Source organism: Sitophilus oryzae, unplaced genomic scaffold (assembly GCF_002938485.1).
Source record: "Sitophilus oryzae breed Bouriz unplaced genomic scaffold, Soryzae_2.0 scaffold_465_pilon_pilon, whole genome shotgun sequence".
NCBI classification, from domain to species: domain Eukaryota; kingdom Metazoa; phylum Arthropoda; class Insecta; order Coleoptera; family Curculionidae; genus Sitophilus; species Sitophilus oryzae.
In genome coordinates, this window is record NW_022147046.1 from 6,540,029 (window position 1) to 6,552,355 (window position 12,327).

The following is a 12,327-nucleotide window of genomic DNA, read 5'->3' on the forward strand; positions in this document are numbered from 1 at the left end:
GACTTTATTTCTAATTATTCATCTGCGAAAATACAAGTAAAAATTGCTGAAAATGCGTGAAAATTTCAGAAAAAATGTGATCAAAATACCCTGTATTGTAAAGTGCAGAAATACTAGTAGTGTCATTATGATTATCAGTAGGGTCAATCGACCAGAGAATGAACAGTTAACCGAAGTATTAACTTTAAATAAATCACGATTTTTTATTTTATATAATATGGGGTAAAACTGGTACAAAGGCAACTATCTATAACTGAAAAATTAAAAAAATATTACCTAGACACAAAAATAAAATAATACGGTTTCACAAATTTCAATTTTCGGCGAATAAGCGAAATATCTAGTAAATGAACGATAGAAGTCAGTGAATAAACACATAAAGACCAGTTAATGAACGTTGTATTTATTAAATTAAGCTTTACAAAAATTAAAGTTTAAATAAACATAAGCTTTTAATAAACATAATCAGGTAAGAGTATAATATAAAAACATTATGCTGCATTTACATATTAATAACAAAAGTCCCTTCAGCGCTATGAGGTATTGGAACAGCAATTTTTTTCACAATTTTATCCGAGTAATACCAAATTTGATCAGGTGGTGACGGCCACTTCCAAGTGTTCTTTTTTGTACTATGGATGTTTTTTATCTTTACCTCTGTCAGTGTATATATTTTGTTTATAATTTTGAGTATTGTACATGTTTTTCTATATTCTTTTGTGTATATTTGTATACATATTACTTTTATTGTACCATGTGTTTGCCATACGATAAATAAATAAATGTACTATGGAGAGCACTTACTTTATATTCATTATTTTTAACAGCCTTTATTAGGCCAGGATAATGTGAATCCTTATAGTTTACCAGAACATAATCACCTTTAACAAAAGGAACACTTAAGTCAAAATTTGATGTTGATATTTCTAAACTTATTGATTACAAATTAGGGGAAATTTTATTCTTAATTCCTTCTTCGTCCGATTCTTCGATTTTTTGAGCATTATTACACTTCGTCATATCTGACCATTTTTCTTGTTTTTCGTATGTTTTCTTTTTTTGTCCTTGTAGTTTCAGTTCAAATAGAGACAGATTTTCATCCGTACTTGAGGAATCATCTCTGTTAAACCGTTTTGTATACTGTTGCTCGATTTTCTGATCTTTATCACGCTTCCGCTTTTCTGACTTTTTCTCTTGTTTTTTGCATGTTTTTCTTTCTTGTCCTTGTTTTAGCTTCAATTCAAAAAGTGACAGGTTTTCACTCAAGTCTCTTGTTAGGTCTCTTTATTTTATACTGTCGCCTGATCTTATTTTTTCGTTCTTGTTGTTCCATTCGCTTTCTTTCTCTATCGAGTTTTCTTTTTTCATTGTCTTCCTCTTTTTGACGCTTTATTTTATCTTGTTCTTGATGAAATTCTACCCATTTTGTTGAAGTTATCGCCTAGCGGCATTTCGCCTAGCGGCACACTTAAGTTCATGCTGCCTGATTCTACTGCTCTGATACCCAGTGACAACTGCTCTTTGGAATATTTGAATCTAGTGTATTTCCGCTCCATCTGTACCAACAAAAAATATTTATTTTTAGTAACCGTCAAATACTTTTAATAAAACTATAATACTAAAAATTAAACCTCCAAAACAAAAACTAGTGCCCACTTATCCTAATAATAATAGACAGAAATCATTTGCAAAAAGATCTTATGCCTAATCTAGTAAATGAACAGGAACAATATCCAGTAAGTAAACGATTCAAAATCCTGTTCATTTACTGGCTGGCATTTATTTTAATTACATTTAAGGTATTTTAATGGATTTACATATGTAAACAAAGCTTAAGGGTCATTTTAACGCAATTTCAGATAATCGAATAAAATACCAGTAAATGAACAGCCGTTCATTTACTGGAATTTGAACTTTTTTCCCGCCAGTTATTAAACACATTAAATGAAAATATAACCTAAAAGATAATAGATGTTTTACTTTTGGATTAATAACGATGAATTGTTGAAATATATATTCTCACACACTGCCAAGCTTTTATATTTTTTGAACAATTAAATACCATCATTAATAATAGGATATGCATCTACTTACCCTAAAGAAAATGGCGCTTAAAAGACTAACAACGTCAGACCACAACTTTGAACAGCGATTTGCACGTGTCGTTTATTAACTGGTTGTATTTTAGCAAGTTAGTCGTAAACTACGCAGTGTAAATTAGATTAAAAAAGGACAACAAATAGAGTTTAATGGCCGTATACCTTATTAGAGCAAGATAAAGTTATTTTGTTCATTATCTGGGTCACATTCATTCACTGGTTGGTTTACCCTATTCACATTTTAATAAATAACTCTAGAATAAAACACACCCCTTTAACCGGTTTTAAGTTTAATTATAACTTTATGGCTTTGTACTAGCATACATTATTACATCTCTACTGAATACATCTAATAAGGAACACATAAAACGTATGTTTTGAGTGTAATAAATTGTTATTGATCGATTTTAAGTGTCTTACCTTGTCATCACAAGCCAATCTCTATCCAATGTTTATTTTTCTGAGAGTTTGCGTCTATTCAAATAATGTGGTTGGAATTCAAAATTTTCTACCCATACAGCTTCTGGTGGTATCTAATTAGTGTACTCCATACACAATGTATTGCAATTTTTTGAATAAGTAGATAATGAGCTTAACAAAATTAAAAATTATTTTAAAATTAAAATAGATTTGACATTCTTTTGTTATACTGTCAAGTGATCAATGTCAAAAAAGTGTTATTTTTGACGTTAATAATATGTATCTTATTAGAGAAGGACATTCTTATTAGAGATCGATAGTTATGATTATTGCGTCCAGTATTATAAAAACTACATTTCCACAGCATGTAACAATACAAAAATATAAGCATAAACAATTTACAATAGTTACAAGTACCGTATGATCGAGAAAAAACGGCGTCAAAGGCGGCTGGGGAATGACTATTGATGCTATTTTTGACGAGGTCGAACTCTGCTCAAAGTTAATTAACTTTATTTTGATTTTTTTAGTTAATTAAAATTCTTCTTCTTTTCACTTTAAAGATCTTCAAAAAAATTAAATTTTAATTAAAATGAATACTAAATGTAGAAAATCTAGAAGACAATAGTAAGTTTCCAGATACAGAAATCTATATCCAAAAAATATTTTTTTCTGATAATTTGAACTACACCAGTTTTAATTAATAAAAAATCTATATTAGGTAAATCCAGTAAATCGTAATTAATACTAAATGCGTCTTTAAAAGTAAAGAAGAGAAAAATCAAAAAGGCTCTAACTGTGGCTCTAACCTAACAATCGCCCGTCCCAGTTCAAGGCATTTCGATAACTCTTAGAGTTAACAAAAATCAGATTATTCTACTGTTAAAATGTATGGATTATCCTTTTGTAATTGTCTAATACAGACTAGACCCGTCAGATTTAGTAAAACTGTAGCTGTAAACCAGTTATGTGTATTCATTACTATACATGGAAGAAGTATCGTGTTTATCAACAAGGTTAATTGTAGGCCTTTAAATTTTGCTTAATATGGTCATATTTTGTAATATTCAACTCATAATTGTTGATACTTCTGGTGGATGATGTTCAATTTTATACATATAAAATATAAACACACTAACTTGAAGTACTAGAAACGGTAAGGTGGGATATTTTTACGAATCTGTATTATTACTTTTTTACTTATAGAATATCTACAGTTGTGTATAACCTCTAAGAAACAAATTAAATGAACAAAACTATGTCCAAGAAATAGTCTATTGTATAGAGGATTTAAGGAAAACCTTAAAATGTTTGTACAATTTGTTTTTGAATTTCTTCTAGGTTTCTGCATCTTCGGTCAGTGAAAGTAGAAATATCATCAGCAGTTTTTTCAGTCCACAAAATTCAACATTTAAAAATACAGGGAGACTTAATCATTAATTAATCTTAATTATTCTTTTTTGAGATATAGGCACTATAGGCAGCAAAATATTAGCCTTATAATCCCGGAAGCTGTGGCCAATAAATTAAATGATAAATAATTGTAAATTGTTTATACATATATAAATCACTTGTTTTAAAATAAAAAATTGGCATTTTAAATTTTATATTGTATTTATTTATTAAATGATAAAATTAAAATATTTATATACTACATGATCTAACACTGTAAGTCTTAGTTTCTTTGGTTTGGTTTACTGTTTGCCGAGTACTATGGGTATAGTTCATTAAATTAATAGATTCTTTTCTTATGATTGACATATGCATATTAATTGTTTTCTTAAGTTATGTTACAATGAAACTCACTTTATAAACAGTATAATATAGGTATTTATTTTCTTTCGAATGGTATTACAAAATATGTTTTACTGTGAACCCTACTAATTAATATACTATGCCTGGTTCAAGAGTCTAAATCTGTACTTATTACATTATCATTTAATTTAATAACAAACCTAAAATATTTGTCTGCGACTTACTAAAAAAAACAATTATGATTTTCGAAAGTGATTAATACAGCTTTTTGTAAAATTATACATTACTTCTTGATGTATGTATTATATTAATTCATTTATTTACTTAAATTGTTCCAATGTGTATATTATTTCCTACAATCTACCAGTAGTTACGTTAAAAGTTAAGTATGTAAATAAATGACTTAGGAGCCTAAAATTATTGAGATTAAATAACGTAATATATAAGTAAATAAAATTGACAATACACCAATAAAATATTTTAGCAATAACCATTGATTCCTGCATGGAACTTTACTTGAACACAGCATCACCAATTTTGTTTTCATTAAATTCTCTATGCAATAGATTATTTCTTGGACACAGTTTTGTTCATTTAATTAATATGCTTCTTGGAAAACAGAAACTTAGGCATACACAGAAACAGATACTCTATAAGTAAAGAAGTAATAATAAAGGGATTCGTAAAAATAACTATCTCACCTTATTGCTTCTAGTACTTCAATTTGGTTTGTTTATATTTTATATATGTATAAATTGAACATCATCCACCAGAAGTATTAACAATTATGAGTTGAATATTGCAAAATATGACCATATTAGGCAAAATTTAAAAGCCTACAATTAATTTTGTCGATAAACACGATACTTCTTCCATCAACTAACGGATATTTACTGGTATTAAACACACATTTTTATTTACAGCTATAATCAATGCAATATTAGTAAATCTGAACGATCTAGTGTGTATGAAACAATAATAAAAGGCTAATCCGTACATTTTAACAATACAATAATCAAAAATGTTGTCGAAATGTCTCGGTCGGAGGCTTGTCGGACGACGAGATTTAGTTAGGTTAGAGTCTTACTGGTCTTGCTCTTCTTTATTTTTAAAGGCGTTTACTGCATTAAGGATGATTTAATATCGATTTTTTATTGAGTAGAACTGGTGCAGATCGAAGCATTTGAAAAAACAATTTTTTGGAATTAGATATGTGTATCTGGAAACGTTCTATTCTTTTCTGGTTTTTCTATAGAAGGTATTAATTTTTGACAAATTTTATGTCAGTTCTCAGTAACTGACGTCTAGAGTTCTATCTCGTCAAAAATAGCATCGATAGTCATTCCCCAGCCGCCTTTGACGCCGTTTTTTCTCGATCATACGGTATAAACAATGTTTTAAAACATACGTATATATTTTTTCAGTGTAGTTAGAGGACAGAGAAAGAGCATCTAAGCTGTTTTTTGAACAGGTGGAAGTCCGAGTGCGTGGGTGATTAGTGTTTTTATAATTTAAGGGTAAGTATATTATATTGATTATGTTTATCTGTAGTTTCTGTGAATATAAAGCCAGCTCTCTTAGAAAATACAATATCAATTTATTAAAATTATTTGAATTTTAATTTTAGCGATTTTTATTTAAACATAATAATTATGTTGGTATGTGTGTTGGTTGTGTGATCATGGAACAATTATTGTTCCATGCTCTCTCTATATCAACGTATCTCTACGTATTATTTTTTCTTTCGGACTGTTTCCGAGGACAAATTTAATAGACGGCCGAAGTATAGGATATCCATAGTCTCTAAGTTGGTTTAAGTGTTTTGATTAGATATATTTTTCTTGCATGTTTTTTTTTTAACTCATATGCGCAGTGCCAGTCCGCGTGCGACCGTTTGTGTTACTATTTTTACATCAATAATTTTATAATGTCGAGCAAGGTAAGTTATTTTAATGATTTGTTTTCATTGAAAATGAGCAAATTGTGATAAAAAAAAGTGAATAATCGATTTTTTTTAAATAAGTATTATTTTTTAGTACTCTGTAAGAAAGATTGCAACAGCCCATGCAAGACTGTTTGAACGAAGATGACGAATTAACTACTGAACATGACGATGAACAAGAAGAACGAGAAGTGGACAATATAGAAAGGCAAGGGCCCAAAATATATTCTGATACTGAAAAATAAATTTCAGATTCTGAAGCACTGTTACAGTATTACCATAGGATCGGCACTACAGAATTGTGATAGGTTGCGTGTGGAAAGACAGACCAACTCGATACTCTTTGTCAGTGTCACAATTTCGTATGTTCTGAGCACACACAAATATTCTGTAATCACTGTTATGCGGATTGATTTTTTCATTATTATTATTACTTATTTTTGTTTTTGAATAATATTTATTAATTTGTTTTTTTTTTGCGTATTTTATGTTATATATTTTATGTTTATGTTTGCTATTTGTAATGAAGCAAGTCAATAAATAACTGTTATTTTGATTATCATATTATTTTATGTCTTTACATCACTAGCAACGCTTAGACCTCTTGAAATTAGCATGCGGACTTACAGTTCGCGCGCGACCTTTCATGTTACAAATAAAGCGCGACCTCCGAAAGGTTAAAAGATAAATTTACAAGGAATAAGTAAATTTCCTATAAGATACACATTTTTTTAAATAAATTCACAAAGAATATTGAAGAATATAGAGATATATTGTAACATATTTACATACATGCCACAAATACAGCGATTTTACAAAGGAGTTATTGTAAAACTAAAGAACGGATGGTAAATTTACTACAATAATCTGTGGCCAGAAATAACCCTCAATAATGTTATTAAATTCACAAATTATTTTTACAATGGCAGAGGACGGCCCCTTATTATTGGGAAAAAAAGCGAGTCTTAGTCTGGGTCTTGAATTTGCTCATCACTAGTGGCATCGTCATAAAAGTTAAAAGTTTTTCTAACTGTACATTCGTTTCCTCGATGACATTGTTGTCTAAGACCGAGCTGGACGAAACGAAAAAATCTACTTACTCAGGCTTTCCATAATATTCAGCTCGGCCATAAATAGACAACAAATTGCGAGTGGTCGACGCACAAAATGCAACAATGGCGAAATAATAGGGAAAAACCTATAAACGTCAGCCTGTTTTAGCTTCCTCGACGTCATCCACGTATGTTTAGGGGCCATAAGTCATTTTTAGCGATCGTAACTGTTAGAAACCGAATTGATTGTTTAATAGAAAAGCATCTTCCGTGCGTGGAAGGAGAAGAAAGCTTCGAGAAACGAGGTAGTCGGTCGTTGGAAGCGGCAGAACAGTTTGTAACAATATGAGATTTAGAAGATTTGACCTATTATAAGATTTTCGTCACTATACTGGGTGACAACGAAATCAATTCTTTCGAAGAAGTTTGGAACTTGTATTCGAACTAAATCTTCATTCAGAACCTCGAAATTAGTAGAATAAATTAGTAATTTCAATTATTAATTATCATTCACAATGTATAAAAAATACAACTAAAATTAATAGAATATCTTAGTAACAGCTTGTGGTAGTCAATTATTGTATCTATGAAAGCCTAATAATTAATTTAAAAAAAACTAAAATAAAATAGTTATTTCTAACTACAATTTCTCTTGACTGATATTCAAAGGCCAAAATGACATTACTTGCAAATTTTGAAGTATAATTAGTAGCAAAAGTTAAAAGTTTGTTCATAGATAAAGGTAAAGTATTTTGGTACCTCCGTGCTGAGCTCTGTTTCAAGAATCTATGGAAAATTGGTCAAAAAGAGAATTGAGGAAGAATACCGGGATATGGAGGCTGAAGAACAAGCGGGATTTAGAGCTGGTAGATCCACGGTCGACCATTTATTTACACTGACACAGATAATTGAGAAAAAGATGGCAAGTAATCAAGAAATACATCTCTACGTTGACCTCAAGAAAGCGTATGATAGTGTACCCCAGTCTAAATTGTGGGAAGCTCTCGAGAAAACAGCAGCATAACATTAATTAAGGCTGTCCAAGAACTTTATAAGAACCAGCCAAGTAAAGAAAGGACAAACAGTATAAAAGGGATTCACCATAAACAAAGGCCTTAAACAGGGCTGCTGTCTGTCCCCGACAGTGTTTAAAATCTATTTGGAACAAGCTCTGAAAACGTGGAAAAGGAAGTATACATAGGGATACCACTAAACGACTCGATACTTTACAGTCCTTGTCTCGCTGATGATCAAATAATACTGGCTCAAGACTACGAGGACCTGGAATATATGACCCGCAAACTAATTGAAGAGTATAACAAGGGGGGGCTGGAGGTAAACCTTATGAAGACGGAATATATGTGTATAGACGGCGAACAAAGAACTTAATCCTAGAACAGCAACAGCAAGAGATAAAACACTGCCAAAAATAAAAATACCTTGGCATGTACATTACCAACGATGGTAGCCTTGATGAGGAAATTAAGTGCAGAAACAACCAGGGAAGACAAGCAATTAGACAACTCAAGAGTATTTTATGGGATAAGGCAGAATCAAAACAAAACAAACACAAAATTTATAACAGCATAGTTAAAAAGAAAAACACATCATTAGTTATGGTAGTGAAGTATGGCCTTTGAAAGAAAAAAACCTTAAGTTACTCGAAGCTACACAAATGGACTTTTGGAGTTGCACGGCCGGGAAATCGAAACTGGATAGAGTACGAAATGAAAGAATTCAGAATATCATGGGAGTTAAGCATAGAATAACAGAAGACATCAAAATTAACCAACTCAGGTGGTACGGGCACGTACACAGAGAGTAGAATCCCAAAGAAAATACTCAATTGGACACCGCAAGGTAAAAGAAAGAGAGGGAGACCTAGACGGAGTTGGAGAGAAAGAATAGACGGGGACATCAGAACAAGAGGAATAGACGAAAACCGTCGAAAACCTTGGACTGACAAAGACCAATGGAGAATGGAAATCAGAAGATGGCGAAGAACGTTATGAACTGATTTGTATATATTTATTTTTGGACCGTCCTCATTGAAAAAAGTTTAATTCAAATTTTATTTACACAAACGATAAAAATGTCTGTACCCTAGAAGCAAATTATGTTAAGTCCAAAATTGGCATATTTGAGGTATATATGTCAAGTTACTTAGCTTTTTATGTACTATCCTTTGCTCTTTCTCGTACCAATCTGTACCAATAAATAAAATAGTCGGTGTAAAAAATCAAATTAAGTCCGATGTCAGCCCTGGGCTAAATGAGATATCCCGTATAAACGCAGTTTGACTCAAACACCTTTGGTAAGCTTGGTATGTTATGTCCACGGGTCCACACAGTGACGAAAATTTATTTTGACAGTTTTGCTATTATAGGGTAGTCAATTTGAACTTAATTAAGAGCAATAATAAAGATAGTAAATTGGTTCCAAACTGCAATATACCTGTATTACAATTACCTGTTAAATGTTTTCTTATTATATTAGCAATAGACATTTATTTGGACTTAAAATGGTTTAGATTTACTCATTTTGGCATAAATAGATACTTTTTAACAGATACGGACAATATAAGTTCCTGTAAGTAAATGTTTTTTTTTCCAATATACAAATTATGTTAAGTCACTTGAAAAATTGTTGGTATTTGTAATTACATTGGTAATTTATTTAAAAAACTGTTTTACGTTTCATTTAACTTCAAAATAAGTTGTTCATATACCAAATATTTCAATCATAGATTTAAAAATAACCGAGTAAAAGTAGTATCAGACATAGCTACTTTTGTTGCGCAGCACATTAAAAAACTGCGCAACTTGATCTGCTGCAAGTGTGAATACCTAGACAACCTGCAACGTTGCATTGCAGCTTGGTTGCGTAGGCTACTTTTTTGTTGCGCGCAGTTTAAGAAATAGCCGTGTGTGAACAGTTGTTGAGAAAGGTTGCAAGTGCAGCAAAAGATTACTAATCAGTTGAAACTTTTACTGCGGACATCGGTGCAGTATTCTGTTGGTATGCCCGAAATGTATACACTTTTTTTCAGTTAGCTCCAGGATTTATATGTAGGTATTTAGTAAAGAATTAACCGACAAATTGCGATGTCGTCGAAGTCAAAACAAGGGATATGGAACAGAGAACGAGTAAAATGTTTAATAGAAGCGGTAGAAGCAACGGAGTGTTTATGGAACGTAAAAAGTCCATTCTATCACAACTAAACGAAAAGACGAGACGCTAACCTAGCGCTAAACCAAAATGTTTGAGTTTAGCGCTATCTGTGTAGAAATGTCGAACTAGTCACCTGTCAACAACGCCAATCAAAACTTCTGGTCAAAATGATTAAAACATTTTTATTTTCTTATTATAACTCATTTAAAGCATAAAAACGTGTATTCCATTGTGGGAAAAAAAACGTTTGCTGGTAACATTTTTCTTCGGTCTCCTGTTTGGTATGGGTAATGGCTGTTATTACATTTATTCCTAGAACAAGTCATCTCTGTAATGCGTATAATAAATAATTATAAAATCGCATAAGAAAAACATGCCTTTTTAATTAGAGTTCTATAAAACTTGAAGAATCCTTAGATGTGAAAACTGTATAACAAAATCCATACAATAAAGTAAGGTTATGTTCTCATATTTGACAAAAAATCAAATGAATTATGGAAAGTTTTCAGGCACAAAACGGGTACGAAATCTGTAAATGTGAGCCACATCTGTTTCTTAAAAGTTTCGAAAAATTTACACATCACACAAAAAATGACACTTAAATCTTTATTGTTATAGCTTATGTAGCAAAACCATATTATGGTAAAATGTTTCGAAACAAAAAGCGATTCATGTTACGAAACATATGTATCAAAAATGACACGAAACTGTTTCGCAACGTTTCTCAGCAGAGATTTTGTTTCAATTTTGTGTCTAAAAATGCTACTTGTGTAAAAACTAGTAGTGGGAATTATCGAATGAATACTATCGAAACATTCGATAGTTGCAATTCATTCGAATAATTCGATAGCTAGTAAAAAAATATTCGTTGAAAACTATTCGAATAAAAATTATCGAATAGATGCGTCATCTGCCTTGAAATATTGTATTCTAGTAATTCGGCAGCAAAAACCATTCATTTATAAAATTCATTCATTTATTCGTCAGGATCGATTATAATAAAATATTAACTGGATTTTAGTTGTCGCCCGGCCACGTAGGTTTCTTTCGAGAAGCCCGACAGCGGTCGGTGGCAATGCTATGAAAAGAAGCCGGCATCTTTGATTTTTGCGGAGTCATATAAAGATAAGGACACATTATTTTTTTATTGAGGTGCTAGTATTTACACAGAAAATACATTATGGAGGGCGCTGTTGCCATATATTGGTATTAGTTGATATTAGCAAAGAATATTATTGTTTGGCTTTAGTTAGTTAGGTATAGTATGTCTATATATTTTGCATTTTTTATTAATATTCTGTTGTTATACTGCAATAATACTTGTTATTTTGGATGTAGGAAAATGATTTTTAATGTTTTTAAGCAAAGACTGGTTTAATAAAAATAATAATAACAGTAATAATTTGTTATACCTATTAACAACAAAATTTAAAATAATTTAATATAAACATTTTTTTTACGTAGTAGCAAAATATAAATAACAAATTAGATGTAAAAATTATTTATATTAGATCCTATTTAAAAATAATATAGTCTTTAAATTTATTGGCCACGTTGGTTTATTAAATAATAATAATTAGAGAACTAATTTGTTATATTAACAACAAACTTTAAAATCATGAGATTGATTTTCTAAGCATGCAGTGTAATGGAAGGAAAATATAAATAAAAATTAGAAATCAAAATTATTTATATTAGGTACTTTTATATTACTATTTAAAAATAATATTTACTTTTACTGGCATTTACTTTAAAAAGTAAATGAAATATTTCTTCGCAAAAAACTACATGTAAGAGAATTAGCATAAACAAAATACAAACATCGTTAATTTTTTTTTTAAATTGGCACGTGTAAAACTTTCAATTTAATTTTCTCACCCCATAGTTT